Source organism: Pongo abelii, chromosome 3, assembly GCF_028885655.2.
Source record: "Pongo abelii isolate AG06213 chromosome 3, NHGRI_mPonAbe1-v2.0_pri, whole genome shotgun sequence".
In the NCBI taxonomy this organism is placed as follows: domain Eukaryota; kingdom Metazoa; phylum Chordata; class Mammalia; order Primates; family Hominidae; genus Pongo; species Pongo abelii.
Window position 1 is genome coordinate 30,411,759 of NC_071988.2, and position 18,253 is coordinate 30,430,011.

At 39.0% G+C, this 18,253-nt stretch overlaps 1 long non-coding RNA gene across 1 annotated transcript in view; it reads left to right on the forward strand.

Annotated features, from left to right (window-relative positions):
• Positions 1–18,022, forward strand: part of LOC134761264 (uncharacterized) — a 41,872-nt gene extending 23,850 nt beyond the window's left edge. Inside the window, exons 4-5 of the long non-coding RNA XR_010139653.1 lie at positions 1,465–1,572; positions 17,898–18,022. This is a non-coding gene — a long non-coding RNA (uncharacterized LOC134761264). The remainder of the gene's footprint in view (positions 1–1,464; positions 1,573–17,897) is intronic.
• Positions 18,023–18,253: the final 231 nt, after the last annotated feature.

Here is an 18,253-nt window from a genome sequence, read left to right on the forward strand (position 1 = left end):
GAACAACATTAGCCTTGGGGTATCACCACGTCATTGTTACTTCTAGCAAAAGGCAAGATTTGGAACAGAAATCCAAACAATTATCCATTCATTTTGAATGTGACCCTAATAATTCTGCTTAGAGAAAGGTTAGATGACCTCTTATTTTCCTTTCAATTATGATTGCACAATGATAAATTTAGAGCCAAGGGGATTTTTTAAATATTGGCTAAATTCCCGTGCAAACAATACACTAAAAAAAATGTGTTGAGATGACTCTAGAATCTGTGCCCACTTTTGTAAGATTAATTTTGTAAACACACAGTTGATAAATGCTCTTTCAGGGTCTCAAGTACTACATATGGCAAACATGTTTTCAGTGGTTTAGATCTATATTAACTTATATGTCAATAATATTCTGTTTTTCATGAAGTCTGCTGCCTAATTATTGTCAGTCTTTTTTCTCAGTGAAAATTTAAGGATATTTTTAAGAGAGAGATTTGAAGTTTTTTTTTATTTGTTGTTTTTTGTTGTGTTGTTGTTGTTGTTGTTTTGAAACACTGTCTCTGTTGCCCAGGCTGGAGTGCAGTGGCATGATCTCAGCTCACTGCAACCTCCACGTGTCAGGTTCAAGCCTGCCTGTTAGAACAATTCTCCTGCCTCAGCCTCCTGAGCAGCTGGGATTACAGGTGCACGCCACCATGCCCGGCTAATTTTTATATTTTTAATAGAGATGGGGTTCCACCATGTTGGTCAGGGTGGTCTTGAACTCCTGAGCTCATGTGATCTGCCCAGCTCAGCCTCCCAAAGTGCTGGGATTACAGGCTTGAGCCACCACACCCGTCCTAAAGTACTTTTTTTAAATACTGAATTCACATCCTTCATAGATCGTGGAGGTTCCCCCTCATCTCCTGTGAGAATTTGTTTCACAGCTGAGTTTTTATCTGGTACATTTTTCTGTAAGGTCTATATTGCTCACTGTGGTAGCCATCTCAAAAATGGCCCCCAGTGATAATGACCTTCTGATATTTACCCTCTTGTGTAGTCCCCTGAAAAACTATCAAGATTGGGCTATGTGGCAGGGCACAGTGGCTCATGCCTGTAATCCCAGCATTTTGGGAGGCCCAGATGGTCGGATCACTTGAGGTCAGGAGTTCGAGACCAGCCTGGCCAACATGGTGAAACACCATCTCTACCAAAAAAAATACAAAAATTAGCTGAGTATGGTGGCACATGCCTGTAATCCCAGCTTCTTGGGAGACTGAGGAAGGAGAATCGCTTGAACCCGGGAGATGAAGTTTGCAGTGAGCGGAGATTGCATCACTGCACTCCAGCCTGGGTGACAGAGTGAGACTCCATCTCAAAACAAACAACAACAACAAAAAACCCAAAACGAACAAACAAACAAACAAAAAGATTGGGCTATATGACTAATAGGATACGGACAAGAGTAAAGAAATTGCTACTTCTGCTGTCTTTTCTTAGATTGCTCACTTAAGGGGAAACTAACTACCACGTTATGCAGCTGTACTGTAAAAATGCACAGGGTGAGAAATCAAGGCCTCCTTCTGACAGGAGCCACTTGCCGGTCATGTGAGTAAGCCGTCGTGGAAATGGGTCCGTGTTTATAACTGGTATCATATGCCTGTTCCACTGCTGTATTTTGAGAGCAGGAAACTCATTTCTTGAGTGTCACAGGTTCGCAGAGGAAAAATTGTGCCCCTGGATGAATTATACCTACAGCCTCACTCATATCCAATTTAGATAATGTACATAAGAGTTGGAAATTTTGAACTGATGAGATCTTGGACTCTGAGTTGAAGCTGTAATGGATTGAGACTTTTGGGAACCCTGGAGTGCGGTGAATATATTTTGCATGTAGGACATATATGAATCATTGGGAGGTTAGAAGTGTGCTATGATAGATACCCCCACATACACACACAAGAGGTCCACTTTTTACTCCCTGAAGCTTGTGAATATGTTACCTTACTTGACAAAAAAAAAAAAAAAAAAGGGAAAAAAGAAACTTGGCAGATGTAATCAGGTTAAGGGTCTTGAGACTGGTAGATTCTTTGGGTAGACCTACTGTAATCACGTGGCTCCTTGTAAGAGCAGAGAGGCAGTACATTGGAGGCCAGAGAAAGATTTCAAGATCCTATGCTACTGGCTTTGATGATGGAGGAAGACGTCATTAAGCCAAGGAATGTAGGTGGCATCTAGAAGCTAGAAAAAGCAAGGAAACAGATTTTGTCCAACAGCCTCCGGAAAGAGAAGAATGAAATACAATTTACCATAGAATGCATTGTGCCATCATTTAAATTGTTATTTTAAATTATTTTTTAATCTTTTTTGCTTATTAGTTGTTTGAGATGAGGAATCTTATGCTGCTAGAATTAATTACACCTCCATCACCATTGGATCCAGCTGATATCCAATCAATAAATACCTGTTGATTGAATTGGTTATAAATTTCACTGTTTTTCTTTTTTTTTTCATTGAGGTGTAATTTACATGAAAGAAAATGGACAGGTTTTGATTTTTTTTTCCATTGAGGTATAATTTACGTAAAATAACATGCATAGGTTTTAAGTGTTCATTTGAATGAATTTGTCAAATATATATAGCAAAGTAACCACTGTGCAAAACAAGATACAAAATATTTCTATAATCCCAAAAGCTTCCTTGTGTACTGTACAGTCATCCCATTTTCGAAGAAACAATTATTTTCAGATTTATTTTACACAACAAAATGTTTATTACTAGTTGTATCTCATGGTAAGATTACATAATAACACAAATTACTTATTCTCTCATATTGTTAGACATTTATTTAACAGTATCAGGAATTGATTACATTATCAGGAGCAGTGCTCCAAAGTATTTGTGGCATTTTATATCCCTGCCAGCAACATACAAGAGTTCCAATATGATCTATGTCTTTGCCAGTGTTTGGTATTGTCAGACATTTTAATTTTAGCTATTCAAATGCAAATGAAATGATATCTCATTGTTGTTTTAGTTTTCATTTTACCAGTTGCTATAGTTAAGATGTTTACCCCCTCCAAATCTCATGTTAAAATTTAATCCCCAGTATTGGAGGTGGGCCTAATGGGAGTTATTTGGGTTATGGGAGTTGATACTTCATTAATAGATTAATGTTCTTCTAGGGGGAGGGTGAGTGTGTTTTCCCTCTTTTAGTTTTTGTGAAAGCTGGTTGTTAAAAAGAACCTGGTACCTTCTCCTTCTCCTCTTGTTTCCACTCTGGTCATGTGATCTCTATACACCAGCTCCCCTTCACCTTCTGCCATGAGTGAAAGCAGTCTGAGGCCCTCACCAGAAGCAGATGCTGGCCTCATACTTCTTGTACAGCCTGTAGAACTGTGAGCCAAATAAATCTCTTTTCTTTATAAATTACCCAACCTCAAGGATTCCTTTATAACAACACAAGATAGGCTGTGATACTGATGATTATTGATATTGAAGACTGTATTAGTCCATTTTCATGCTGCTAATAAAGGCATACCTGAAACTGGGAAGAAAAAGAGGTTTAGGGAGGCCGAAGCAAGTGGATTATGAGGTCAGGAGTTCGAGACCAGCCTGGCCAACATGGTGAAACTCCATCTCTACTAAAAACACAAAAATTAGCCAGGCGTGGTGGCGGGCACCTGTAATCCCAGATACTCAGGAGGCTGAGGCAGGAGAATCACTTGAACTCGGGAGGTAGAGGTTGCAGTGAGCCGAGATCATGCCATTGCACTCCAGTCTGGGCAACAAGGGCAAGACTCCATCTCAAAATAAAAAAAAAAAAAAAAAAGGAAAAAGAGGTTTAATTGGACTTACAGTTCCACATGGCTGCAGAGGCCTCAGTATCATGGCAGGAAGCAGTGGCAGGAGAAAAATTAGAAAGAAGCAAAAGCAGAAACCCCTGATAAACCCATCAGATCTTGTGAGACTTATTCACTATCAGGGTAATAGCATTAGAAAAACCAGCCCCCATGATTCAATTACCCCCCTGGGGCCGCTCCCACAATGTGTGGGAATTCTGGGAGCTACAATTTAAGTTGAGATTTGGGTAGGGACACAGCCAAACCATATCATTCCACTCCTGGCCCCTCCAAATCTCATGTCCTCACATTTCAAAACCAATCATGCCTTCCCAACAGTCCCCAAAGTCTTAACTCATTTCAGCATTAACCCAAAAGTCCACAGTCCAAAGTCTCATCTGAGACAAGGGAAGTCCCTTCTGCCCATAAGCCTGTAAAATCAAAAGCAAGTGAGTTACTTCCTAGATACAATGGGGGTACAGGTATTGAGTAAATACAGCTAAGCCAAATGGGAGAAGTTGGTCAAAACAAAGGGATTACAGAGTCCATGCAAGTCTGAAATCCAGCAGGGCAGTCAAATTTTAAAGCTCCAAAGTCATCTACTTGGGCTCCAGGTCACGCTGATGCAAAAGGTGAGTGCCCATAGTCTTGGGCAGCTCTGCTCTGTGGCTTTGCAGGGTACAGCCTCCTTCCTGGCTGCTTTCCTGGCTGCTTTCCTGGACTGGCATTGAGTATCTGCAGCATTTCCAGGTGCACAGTGTGAGCTGTCAGTGGATCTACCATTCTGGGGTCTGGAGGACAGTGGCCCTCTTCTCACAGCTCCACTAGACAGTTCCCCAGTAGGGCCTCTGTGTGGGGCCTCTGACCCCACATTCTTCTTCCACACTGCCTTAGCAGAGGTTCTCCATGAGGGACCTCCCCCTGTAGCAAACTTTTGCCTGGGCATACAGGCATTTTCATACATCTTCTGAAATCTAGGCGGAAGTTCCCAAACCTCACTTCTCAACTTCTGTGGACCTGCAGGCTCAACACCATGTGTAAGCTGCCAAAGCTTGGGGCTTCCACTCTCTGAAGCCAGAGCCCAAGCTCTACACTGGCCCCTTTCAGCCATGGCTGCAGCAGCTGGCACACAGGGCACCAAGTCCCTAGGCTGCAAATAGCACAGGCAGGTACCCTGGCCCCAGCCCACATTACCACTTTTTCCTCCTGGGCCTCCAGGCCTGTGATGGGAGAGGCTGCCATGAAGGTCTCTGACATGGCCTGGAGACATTTTCCTCATGGATTAACATTAGGTTCCTTGCTACTTATGAAAGTTTCTGCAGCTGCTTGAATTTCTCCTCAAAAAATGGGGTTTTAGTTTATACTGCATCATCAGGATATAAATCTTCTGAACTTTTATGCTCTGTTTCCCTTTTGAAGCAAAATGCTTTTAACAGCACCCAAGTCACATTTGAATGCTTTGCTACTTAGAAATTTCTTCCACCAGATACACTAAATCATCTCTCTCAAGTTCAAAGTTCCACAGATCTCTAGGGCAGGGAACAAATTCTGCCAGTCTCTTTGCTAAAACATAACAAGAGTCACCTTTGCTCCAGTTCCCAACGAGTTCCTCATCTCTATCTGAGACTGCCTCGGCCTGGACCTTATTGTTCATATCTCTATCAGCATTTTTGTCAAAGCTATTCAACAAGTCTCTAGGAGATTCCAAACCTGTCTTCTTTTTCTGTCCTCTTCTGAGCCCTCCAAATGTTCCAACCTCTGCCTGTTACCCAGTTCCAAAGTTGTTTTCACATTTTCAGGTATCTTTTCAGGACAAACCCACTCTGCTGGTATCCATTTACTGTATTAGCCTGTTTTCACACTGCTGATAAAAACATACCCGAGACTGGGAAGAAAAAGATGTTTAATTGGATTTACATTTCCACATGGCTGTGGAGGCCTCAGAATCATGGTGGGAGGGAAAAGGCACTTATTACATGGCAGAGGCAAGAGAAAAAAGAGGAAGAAGCAAAAGTGGAAACCACTGATAAACCCATCAGATCTTGTGAGACTTATTCACTATTCCGAGAACAACACATGAAAGACTGGGCCCCATGATTCGATTACCTCCCCCTGGGTGGGTCCCTCTCACAATGTATGGGAATTCTGGGAAATACACTTCAAGTTGAGATTTGGGTGGGGGACACCATCAAACCATATCAAAAATTTTTTCAAGATATCTGTGTATCTTCTGTTTCAAGTGTCTATGCAAGTCTTCTGTTAATTTTTATTGAATTATTTAAAATTTTGTTATTAATGTATGAATTATTTTTAAATGCTGAATACAATTCTTTTTGTATTTTATTTTCTATCAGTCTGTGGCTGAAAATATTCTTAATATTGGGTTTTGAGGAGCAGAAATTTTAAGTTTTGATGAAGTTCAACTTATATATTTTCCTTTTTTATTTCATGATATTTTTGTCTTGGTTAAGACATATTTCACTATTTTAAGGTTCCAAAGATATTCCCTTATACTTTTTTTCTGAAAATTTATAAATTAAGCTTTCATATTTCAATTTTTGATTAATCTCAGGTCAATTTTGGATAGGAGGTAAAATATGAAACAATCCTCTTTTAAATTAATACATATGCTGTATATGGATGTCCACTTGATCCAGGATTATTTAAGTAAAACATTTTTTTCTTCAATGAATTGCCTAAGTGTCTGTTGAAAATCAGTTGATCATATACGTGCAGGCCCATGTTTTGGCTCTATGTCCTGTTCCATGGACTTGTAAGTTTATGTTTAAACTAATAACTACACTGGTTAATTGTAGCATTATAATTAGTCTCAAGATCAGGTTGTATAAATATTTGTAATTGGTTCTTTTTTTTCAAGATTGTTTTAACTGTTCTGGATACTTTGAATATTTATACAAATTTTAGAATTTGCTTATCATTTAAAAATCCTTATGGAGATTCTGATTGTGATTGGATTGGCTTATAGATTATTTTGGAGATATCTACGAACATGATAGAGTTTTCTATTTTCTTAGGTTTTAATTCATTATTTTAGTGAGAGGTGAAGCCAGCTGGGCTTCTGGGTTGGGTGGGGACTTGGACAACTTTTCTGTCTAGCTAAAGGATTATAAACGCACCAATCAGTGCTCTGTGTCTAGCTAATCAGGTGGGGAATTGGAGAAATTTTGTGTCTAGCTAAAGGGTTGTAAATGCACCAATCAGCACTCTGTAAAACGGACCAATCAGCACTCTGTAAAATGGAACAATCAGCGTTCTGTAAAATGGACCAATCAGCAGGATGTGGGTGGGGCCAAATATGGGAATAAAAGCAGGCCACCGGAGCCAGCAGTGGCAACCCACTCCCGCTTGGGTCCCCTTCCATGCTGTGGAAACTTTGTTCTTTCACTCTTCACAGTAAATCTTGCTGCTGCTCACTCTTTGGGTCCACACTACCTTTATGAGCTGTAACACTCACCGAGAAGGTCTGCAGCTTCACTCCTGTAGCCAGCAAGACCATGAACCCACTGGGAGGAACAAACAACTCCAGATGTGCCACCTTTAAGAGCTGTAACACTCATTACTTAGGTCTGCAGCTTCACTCCTGAAGTCAGCGAGACCAGGAACCCACTGGGAGGAATGAACAACTCCAGACATGCCACCTTTGAGAGCTGTAACACTCACTGTGAAGGTCTGCAGTTTCACTCCTGAAGTCAGCAAGACCACAAACGCACCAGAAGGAACCAATTCCGGACACATTAGTAATGATTTGTAGTTTTTAGAGTAGAGCTTCTTTTGCACCATTGCATTTTTATCCCTAAATATTTCATAATTTTCTGTAATTTTAAACATTTTTAAATTCAATTTTTAGTATTGTTGTGTAGAAATACAAAATTAATTTTGGTATATTGATCATCTACCTTGCAACTTTGGTAACTTCCCTTATTATTATGTGGGTTTTACTTTGTTGTCATCATTTCTTTAGGGTTTCTCAGAAACACAGTTTTGTCACATGTTAAAAAAAAAATGGATGCTTTCACTTCTCTCTTTCAAACTTGGATGCCTTTTAATGCTTTTTCTTGTCTTAATGCACTGGTTCAGACTTCTATTAAAATAATGAATGGAATTGTTAAATCTGCATATCATTGTCATCTTCTCACTTTTAGGGGAAAATGTATTATATTTCCCTTTTAAATATGATGTTTGCAGTGCAATACAACACTACAGTTTATTCCTCCAGTCTAACTGAAACTTTGTAACATTTGATAGACATCTCCTCTTTTCCCATCTCACCCTCCCTCCTTGCCCCCTAGCCTTATTTCTTGCAACCAAGAATCCTAAATAATGCAATTACTCATAGCAAGTGGGACCTATTATGTATCCTGTTGTAATTGATTTCCCCAGTAACATACATCCATCAGTTTGTCCCCTGCTATAACTCTCAAGAACTCCATATACAGAATATCTGGTGTTCTCATATTACCTACTTGAATGTGTTTTATGCATTTTCTTTCTTTTCATTGCAAATACATGTAAAAATACAGAAAAACACAAATAATAATGTAACAATATTTATAATCTTATCTTCCTTCCAATAATCCCTATCCATATTTCCAGAGACAAAGACCATCAAGAGGTCAGTGTATGCACTTCTAGTCTGTTTTTATCCTTTTACCTACATGTATATTTGTTTGTTAACAAATTTACTTTGAAGAGTGGCATTTTAAAAATATATATTATAGGCCGGGCATGGTGGCTGTAATCCCAGCACTTTGGGAGGCTGAGGTGGGCAGATCACCTGAGGTTGGGAGTTCGAGACCAGCCTGACCAACATGGAAAAACCCCGTCTCTACTAAAAATACAAAATTAGCCGGGCACGGTGGGGCATGCCTGTAATCCCAGCTACTCCAGAGGCTGAGGCAGGATAATTGCTTGAACCTGGGAGGCAGAGGTTGCAATGAGCCGAGATCACGCCATTGCACTCCAGCCTAGGCAACAAGAGAGAAACTCTGTCTCAAAAAAAAAAAGAAAAAAAAGAAAAAATTGTGTGTGTGTATATATATATATATATATATATATAATGACTCCTTTCGCTTTTTATTTAGTCCTTAAAACCAATTTCTCTCTACTTGCATGTCTCTATCTCCCTGTATATACTATTTTTGATCATTGTTCCATTAATAATCCATGTTCTCATTATCTATTTCTCTAATGATGGGCATTTAGTTATTTCCAAATTTTAGTTACTACAAACAATGCTGTGATTGATCATTCTTCCTACATTCAGCCATCTGCTGTGATTTCTACCACCAGACGATTATCATCACAGTTCTGGTTGCCTGTCTCTAATTGTCTGGCTGGCCATCCTCCCATTATCTGTTACCTAGACTTCTCATCATGGATCTGTCTCTCCATGGTATATGCTGTCAGCACTCAATTCTTGAAGAAGTTACACTGAGAAATTATCTAATTCAGTAACCTGAAATTGAAGTCTTCTTGTATCTTTTTCAGACCAAGGAGTGTGTGTACAAGATCATGAATAAATCAAATCATTATGAGTTCTTATGGTTTCTAGTGTTCCCCCCCCAACCCCCAGCCTGCCCCGCTCAACCAATGGTTATCAAGTAAAATTTGCAGCTGGTGTGCTTCATTTTAAAATGACTTGGCTATTTAATATCTTTCATGAATCCAGTTTAGAAGTAAAAGATACTATCGTTTTTCATAGTATTTGTTTTTGACATTGTAAGGGAATCTAATTCAAGAGGAGGAAGGCAGTCAGGCATTGTTTAAATAACACCAGTTTCTTTAGTTCTGTAATAAAATAGGTGTGCATTTGTTAGTGATTATCTATGACTAATTCACTCTGAAAAAAAAGCAATGGGGATCAGAATTTACTTATAATTGTTGTTGTTGGCAATATTACAGTCTTGTTATGTTTCACCATTGAGTTTATGCCTGTGCCTTCTCTGTTGGACTCCCACCCCAAGGTGGTTTAAGATTGCGTGTCTAAAAAACACATGCCCAGGCCCTGAAACATTCAAATGTGATAAAAATCAATTTTACCTATGTTATTCCCAGCTGAACGCCACTTCTGATGTACATCAGCTTCAAAAGAAATTAAAAGATAAGTAACATGATTACAATCAGATTAGCTTGTCTAGGTAGACAAATGAGATTGCAGAGTTGTCTGAGTGAAGATACTTCCTAGTATCTTTCTAGAGACCAGTTTACATCACATTAAACAAAAATGAGTTTCCAATATGTGTCCTATATAACAAAGTGGATAAATGAAAACTCCACCCTGTGAGTGAATATGAGTCAGGGAAACTTATTTTGTGACTATTTGATAATTACTTCCTGTCATTCTAATACTATGTGGTATCTAAGAAAAAACAGGATCATTTTCTGAGAGTGCTTTTTTTGCTCAAACTAAAAGAAGTATTTTTATTAATTATTATTAATAGAACCCATGAAGGTCAAGGAGGGAAATCAGGGAGAAAATACCTTGACTCACAAGTTATTCTCCGTTGTAGAATAGGATAAGGAAAAATATTTAGAGGGCAGTTTAAAGGTGGGGGGGGGGTCACATCTAACCAGAAGAAAAGAGGGAACTACATTAATAAATACTAAAAAGACAATATGCAAGAAATAGGGGTAGGTTCAGTTTCAATTAATGTGAGATCCATAGTGAAGGAAAAAGCTCCTGGCTCTATTTACGTTACTTATAAAATGACTTTTATTTTCCAGCCCAGAAAAAAAAGAACAAGTAAAGTTATATAGAGCAGGTAAAAAATAATTGGGCAATGTTTATTCAAGCTAGTGTGATAATGTCACCCTAAACCATTTTCTTTTTGGTCTGTAATTATTTGGGGCATTAAGAAAAAATAAACAGGAAATTAAAATAATCAAATGCCTTGATTATTGGACAATTCCAGGATTAAGAATAGGAGCAAGTTTAAAAAAAAAAAAAGCGCATGACAGAGCTATTGAAGTTAAGAGTAAAGGATATTGTAATCCCAGTGTGTCTGAAATTGGTGGGTTCTTGGTCTTACTGACTTCAAGCATGAAGCCACCGACCCTCGCGGTAAGTGTTACAGTTCTTAAAGTGGCGCGTCTGGAGTTGTTCGTTCCTCCAGGTGGGTTGGTGGTCTCGCTGGCTTCAGGAGTGAAGCTGCAGACCTTTGCGGTGAGTGTTACAGCTCATAAATGCAGTGTGGACACAAAGAGTGAGCAGCAGCAAGATTTATTGCAAAGAGCAAAAGAACAAAGCTTCCATGGTGTGAAAGGGGACCCTAACGGGTTGCCATTGCTGGCTCGGGCAGCCTGGTTTTATTCTCTTATCTGGCCCCACCCACATCCTGCTGATTGGTAGAGCCCTGTGGTCTGTTTTGACAGGGCACTGATTGGTGCCTTTACAATCCCTGAGCTAGACACAAAGGTTCTCCACCTCCCCACCAGATTAGCTAGATACAGAGTGTCCACGCAAAGGTTCTCCAAGTCCCCACCAGAGTAGCTAGATACAGAGTGTGGATTGGTGCGTTCACAAACCCTGAGCTAGACACAGGGTGCTGATTGGTGTGTTTACAAACCTTGAGCTAGATAGAGTGCCAGTTGGTGTATTTACAATCCCTGAGCTAGACATAAAGTTCTCCAAGGCCCCACCAGAGTAGCTAGATACAGAGTGTCCATTGGTGTATTTACAATCCCCTAGCTAGACATCAAGGTTCTCCAAGTTCCCACTAGATTCAGGAGCCCAGCTGGCTTCTCGCAGTGGATCTCACACTGGGGCTGCAGGTGGAGCTGCCTGCCTGTCCCGCGCCATACGCCCACACTCCTCAGCCCTTGGGTGGTGGATGGGACTGGGAGCCGTGGAGCAGGGGGCGGCACTCATCGGGGAGGCTTGGGCTGCACAGGAGCCCACGGAGGCGGGGGGAGGCTTAGGCATGGGGGGCTGCAGGTCCTGAGCCCTGCCCCCTGGGAAGGCAGCTAAGCCCCGGTGAGAAATCAAGTGCAGTACCGGTGGGCCGGCACTGCTGGGGAACCCAGCACACCCTCCGCAGCCACTGGCCCAGGTGCTAAGCCCCTCATTGCCAGGGCCGGCAGGGCCAGCCGGCTGCTCCGAGTGGGGGGCCACCAAGCCCACACCCACCCGGAACTCCAGCTGGCCCGGAAGCGCCCCACGCAGCCCTGGTTCCCGCTCGCGCCTCTCCCTCCAGATCTCCCTGCAAGCTGAGGGAGCCGGCTCTGGCCTTGGCCAGCCCAGAAAGGGGCTCCCACAGTGCAGTGGTGGGCTGAAGGGTTCCTGAAGTGCCGCCAAAGTGGGAGCCCAGGCAGAGGAGGTGCCGAGAGCCAGTGAGGGCTGTGAGGGCTGCCAGCACGCTGTCACCTCTCACCAGCACTCTGGGAGGCCGAGGTGTGTGGTTCATGAGGTCAGGAGATCAAGACCATCCTGGCTAACATGGTGAAACCCCAGCTCTACTAAAAATACAAAAAAATAAGCCAGGTGTGGTGGTGTGCACCTGTAGTCTCAGCTACTCGGGAGGCTGAGGCAGGAGAATTGCTTGAACCTGGGAGGCAGAGGTTTCAGTGAGCTGAGATCGTGCCACTGCACTCCAGGCTGGGCAACAGAGTGAGACTCCATCTCAAAAAAAAAAAAAAAAAGTAAAGGCTATAACAGAGTAGAACAGAGTAACGTGAATGCAAGCCCTAAACATAAGACCTGTTTTTATACCACAAAGAAATAACGAATTGTCCAAATGGTTCAACCATAAATGCCCATTTTCCCAGTCACAAGGTTTTTATTTTTATGTTTTTTAATGTCTTGTGATTGCAGAGCTGCTATGCTTTAAGATTTCTTCAAATTGCATAAAGACATGGAAAAATATATCTCTGAATTAATAGAATATTTAGAATTATTTGATGAAAAAATATTACTGAACATCCATTTAGAATTTGTGATACTTATTAGCATTTTCATTATGCACAAAAGGGAAGAAAACTATATGTACATAAGGCATACAGTACTGCTTAATTTGACCTTTTTATAGGAAATGTTACTATATCCTTCACAAAAACTGCAAAAGAAAAAGGAGAGGCAGGGAATTAATTATGAGTGGAGGAATCTTGGGAAATATTTCAAATAGACTTTTTCTTCATTCTAAACATAAAACAGTACCTTATCACCTTAGCTTCAGCAAAGTCAGTTCTACATATAACTAAATATCAAATTACAACATGCAATAATTTAATAAAGCTTTTTGATCTCTAATTTAGATCTTTCTTTTTTAAAAAAATTGAGCTTAAACATTAACACGGATAAATGAAGAGCTTAGTTAAGTGTTTATCATCAAAGAGTTGCATGGCCTTTCCATGACCATGCACAGTAATCCTCGTGAATATATTTTGGCAAATGTTGATATCAATCGGTTATTTCTTTTGTGATCTAGATATTTAATTTCAAATAGTTATTTCCAGAAATCAATATTTGACTCACTTTTCAGTAAATGCCTTTAAATGAGAGTTTTCTATAGCTAAATTAATTCAATTTATATTTAGAGTTATATTTTATGAGCAATTTGGAAGTGGGACAGCTATCTTGGAATGTATCAGCTCTGAAGCATTAAAAAAAAATTTCAGCTGTCTTGGATCTTTCAACATTTTTTCTGGTTCTCTAGTTTTATTTTTTCTCTCTCCCGTGCCTTCTCTCCTGTTTCTCCCCCTCTTACTATACAATCTTGCCATTTAAAAAAATCAGGTAAAAAACCTCATCGTATGGTGGTTGTAATGCTTAAATGAGGAAGTCTTGTACAATGCATAGCGTATTGCCTAGTGAGTATTCAATCAATGTCCATTGCTAGTTTTCTTTTTATTCAGCACAACCCAGGGTTGTTATTTATAAAAAAAAATCAATGATATTAAGCTATATCAGATGGGTATGTTGTGGCACTGTCACAGGATTGCTTGACATAGCTAATGGTTACTTTTTCCCTCAAAGGATTTCTTTTGTGCATCAAATAGTGTTGTTCATTTAGCACAATTTATACACTGAGAACAGCATATGTGAAATGCTTGTGTTATTCAAAAAGTCTTCTAATATTTTAGGTTGTCCATCATACTTTGGGAACAAAAACAGGTTGTTTGGTCTATAACTTCTCCAGGGTTTTGGTTTTTCCTCCAAAATGTTTTTGACCACTATTTAAAATTGCATTTAATTATTTATATTTTATTATATTTGATTGGTTGAAGGATCCTGTTACTGAACTGCTATCTGGAGCCACAATTTCCATTAGAAATGAGCAATTATTGATTAAGATCACCCTGCTAAATAGTTTTGATCTATCTAAATCCCTCCAGCATTCTAGACTTCTTTTTTTTTTTTTTTTTTTTTTGAGACGGAGTCTTGCTGTCGCCCAGGTTGGAGTGCAGTGGCGCGATCTCGGCTCACTGCAGGCTCCGCCCCCCAGGGTTCACGCCATTCTCCTGCCTCAGCCTCCCGAGTAGCTGGGACTACAGGTGCCCGCCACCACGCCCGGCGCATTCTAGACTTCTAAGAGAACTTTTGTCACTCTGGTTTCAACTGTCTTTGGAAATACCAAGCTAAGTGAATGCTTTATCAGTTGTTTTTATCTTTATTTAGTGCTTTATGCATGATGCTTTCTAGCTCAGGACTATGATTGCAGCAGGAGATACAACGGTCCAAGATTTCTCTCTGAATCAATATTCTAAGTTGTAAGACATTATCTCACAAAACAGATTCAGAGCTATTTCTTGATACCCTTTCTGTATGTAATGAACCTTGGGACCTTATTAAACTTAGTTTTTCTTCTTGGATATGTGCCTTCTGCATCCACACAGAAAACCATTTTTTTTTTCTTGCTTACCTAAATACCTGAGTTTCTGGTCAGTTCCCATGTACTGAGTTACTTAAGTGAAAATGATAATCTTCAATAAAAGGCAACTTCTTATCTGTGGTTCACTCGCCATCAGAAAGCATGATTGTATGATTGCTAATTTTTTTCTCACTGCTTTGAATTTATTTATATATTAAATTACCACTTTCACTCTTGTATACGCTATCAGAAATTGTCTTTTTCTTGGTAAAAAAAAAAAAAACTTGGTTAAAGTTATATAATTTATTTCCATTCTGTAAGAAAAACCTTGATTTAACAATTGGTTTGCCTTAAATGTATAAAGTAATATAAAGTTCCTGTGCCTTAAAGAATTTTTGAAATAAGCACAAAACTGGTTTCCCTTTGTCTGCCAGATTATTAAGCCCTTGAGACATAATTAGGAAGACTAAGGATCCAAGTAGTAAAGGAACTGTTAATGCTTAGCTAACTAATAAGGGTTTTTTTTTTTTTTTTCAGAGAGTTTCAAGGAAGAAAATTCTGATGATTACTATAAAAAAAGTCATCAAAAAATTTAAATTTCTTCTTTAGGAGAATGACTCAATATACTCACCATAGCATTCCCTACTGTGGAATACTGTGCAGTATTTAAATTTGAGTAAAGGCACTATAATTTTAAATTTCTTCCCCCCACAGCCCTGTATCTCCAAAGGAACATTCATAAGCATTTGGTTGGAAATGGGCACTTGAATAAAATTATAAGATTCTGGAAGGTGAAGAGTCCATATGAACCATCAGTTTTGTATAATCAGTCATTTTGATTTAAGTCATCTCTTTTTTCATCATCATCAACATCATCCATTATTATAAGTGATTATCATAGAATTTATTATATATACATGCATGTGTGTTTGTATGTTTATGTATATATGTTTGTGTGTGTGTGTGTGTGTAAAATAAAGGGGCTGGAAATACAAAGAGTCCATAAAAGTTTATCATTTGTTTTGTTTAGGGATGCTAAGACAGACATTATTGACAATTTAAACATAACTGACAATAAAAAGAGCATATTTTAGCTGCAAAATGAGAAATCAACCCAAGCATTGATGGTGTTCTGACCTATATGAAACTGATATGAAGGAGTCAGGGAGTGATTGGCATAGTGGTTCACAAATGATGATACCTCAAACAATAAAAAAAACTTTCAGAGGTGGTGAGAATGAAAATGTATTTTAGGGGCCGGGTGCGGTGGCTCACGCCTGTAATCCCAGCACTTTGGGAGGCCAAGGCGGGTGGATCACCAGAGATTGGGGTTTGAGACCAGCCTGACCAACATGGAGAAACCCTGTCTCTACTAAAAATACAAAATTAGCCAGGCATAGTGGTGCATGCCTGTAGTCCCAGCTACTCGGGAGGCTGAGGCAGGAGAAATGCTTGAACCCAGGAGGCAGAGTTTGCGGTGAGCCGAGATTGTGCCATTGCTCTCCAGCCTGGGCAACAAGAGCAAAATTCCGTCTCAAAAAATAAAAAAATAAAAAGAATAAAAAAGAAAATGTATTTTAGGTAGATGATATGAAAGGAATAAAGGATTGGTGGGAGGATGGCATATCCTCTGTTCAGAGGATGTCTGATATGTCCTGAATTTTTGGACTCAAATAATTTTAAAGTCTCACATCAATCAACTATTGAATGACAGTTAATACTTTTTATCTAAGGATAATGAACATGCCATTCCTTAGGAGAAAAACAATTTTTAAATTCAAGTGTCTTAGAAGCTTTGTAAATATGTATCTCTTGACCTTGGTTTCTTTTTTGCCGAAATGTGAAGATTTCAACAGATGATCACTCTGGTTGTTTCTCGGCAGGCACTTTTAAAGAGAGATATTGTTCCGGGTTTTGTTTCCGGATTCTCACATTTGGGGTTGAATTTTCCTTTGAAAAACACGTATTTTAGAAAATGAAAATTTTAGAAAAGTTTAGAAAATTTTAGAAAAGGCCCAGTCTCCTCTGTGATGCAAAATATAAAATAATAATAATAATGGGAAGAAGAAAATAATAATAACAATGGGAAGAAAAATGTTCTAGGACTCAGGAAACTTAGGTTGCAGTTTTAGCATGTCTATTCTCCAGCTATGGGATTTGAGACAAGGCCCTTTAAAATCTTTGAACTTCAATTTCTTCCTGAAAATGGCAGGATAATAGTTCCCAATGATATCTCAGGCATGTAGTGGGAGTCAAAACAATAATATATTCAAATGTTTGGTAAATCTTAAAATATTCTTAAATTAAAAGTATTATCAATAAATTCAAACATTGGCAATTGGAACAAAACAACCCTTGGCACACTGTCCTCTTATTACCCCTTGACAGATCCTATTTCTTGCCTTTTGCGTTGCTGTACCACCTCTGCTTGGAACACCCTTTGACAGGATTATCTGCAGGGCTCATTCTCTTACTTCCTTCAGATCTCTACTGAAATGTCACCTTATCAGAGAGGACCTCAATTCCCTGACATCCTATATCAATTAGCAACACTCACTCAGGTACCTCTATCTCCCTTACCATGCCCTATTTTATGTTCACATGTCTAGTTTTTCTACCAAATATTTCCCTCTTCCAACACCCATGTGTATAAAATCCAGTAAACAGGGATCTGGGTTTGTCTTACTGTGTATCTCTTATCCCTAGAAAAGTGCTTGACGTGTAGTAGGCACAAAATAAATATTTGTTGAGTGAATGAACAGACTTAAAAACTGTTTGAGGGAGCTTTGAATTAAGCTTGTATAGGCAAAATGAACCTTGTGATTCTTTTGTCTTCCAGAAGCTCATTTAATAAGCCTTTACATTTATCAAGGACATATTGAAAGCTCATAAAACATATACGTCATGTCAAAGCTCCAAAGTTCCTTTGAGTGTTACTAATGTGATTTACTTTTAGAAAACTATGTATTGCAAGGAAATTCGTGCTTGTGTCATGTCAAAACACGAAATAAAAACAGCAAATATATGGCATTTTAGATATTTATAAAAATTAAGGGATCTTTCATTGTATGAAGGTCAATTATCTAAAGAAGATAAACCCTAATTACTTGAATAATTAGTTCAGAACCCATGGAAAAAATAATAAACAAGTACTCACATTTATTTCATCCACAGATCTAAAATGCCATGCATATCATAGATGTGCATGTATGCATATGGCAAGACCTCATTAGACAACTATGATTTTTATATTTTTTACTGACAGGCTCTTCGAAAGACTGAAGAAATTGACAGGACCAGAGAGAGTCCAACTAGAAGAATGTCAGACAAACCACTGAAGTAACATGTTGACAAAATAACAGCTCTAATAAATTGCAATTTGACTATAAATAACAGTTTCTCTGTTCTTTTTGGTATACTTGTAGAAGACAGCAGCTGGGATCTGCACCTCTTTAATTAGGTAGTATTCTTAAGAATAATGTGGTTTTTGGCACGTCACATAATCTTAACCTATTATTTGTTGAATTAATACATTTTTGGAAGTTTTTAGCAATGCCAACAGGAATTGATTATCACTTCAATAAAACTAGTTTTGACATTTCTAACTGAGTCTTGCTTCTT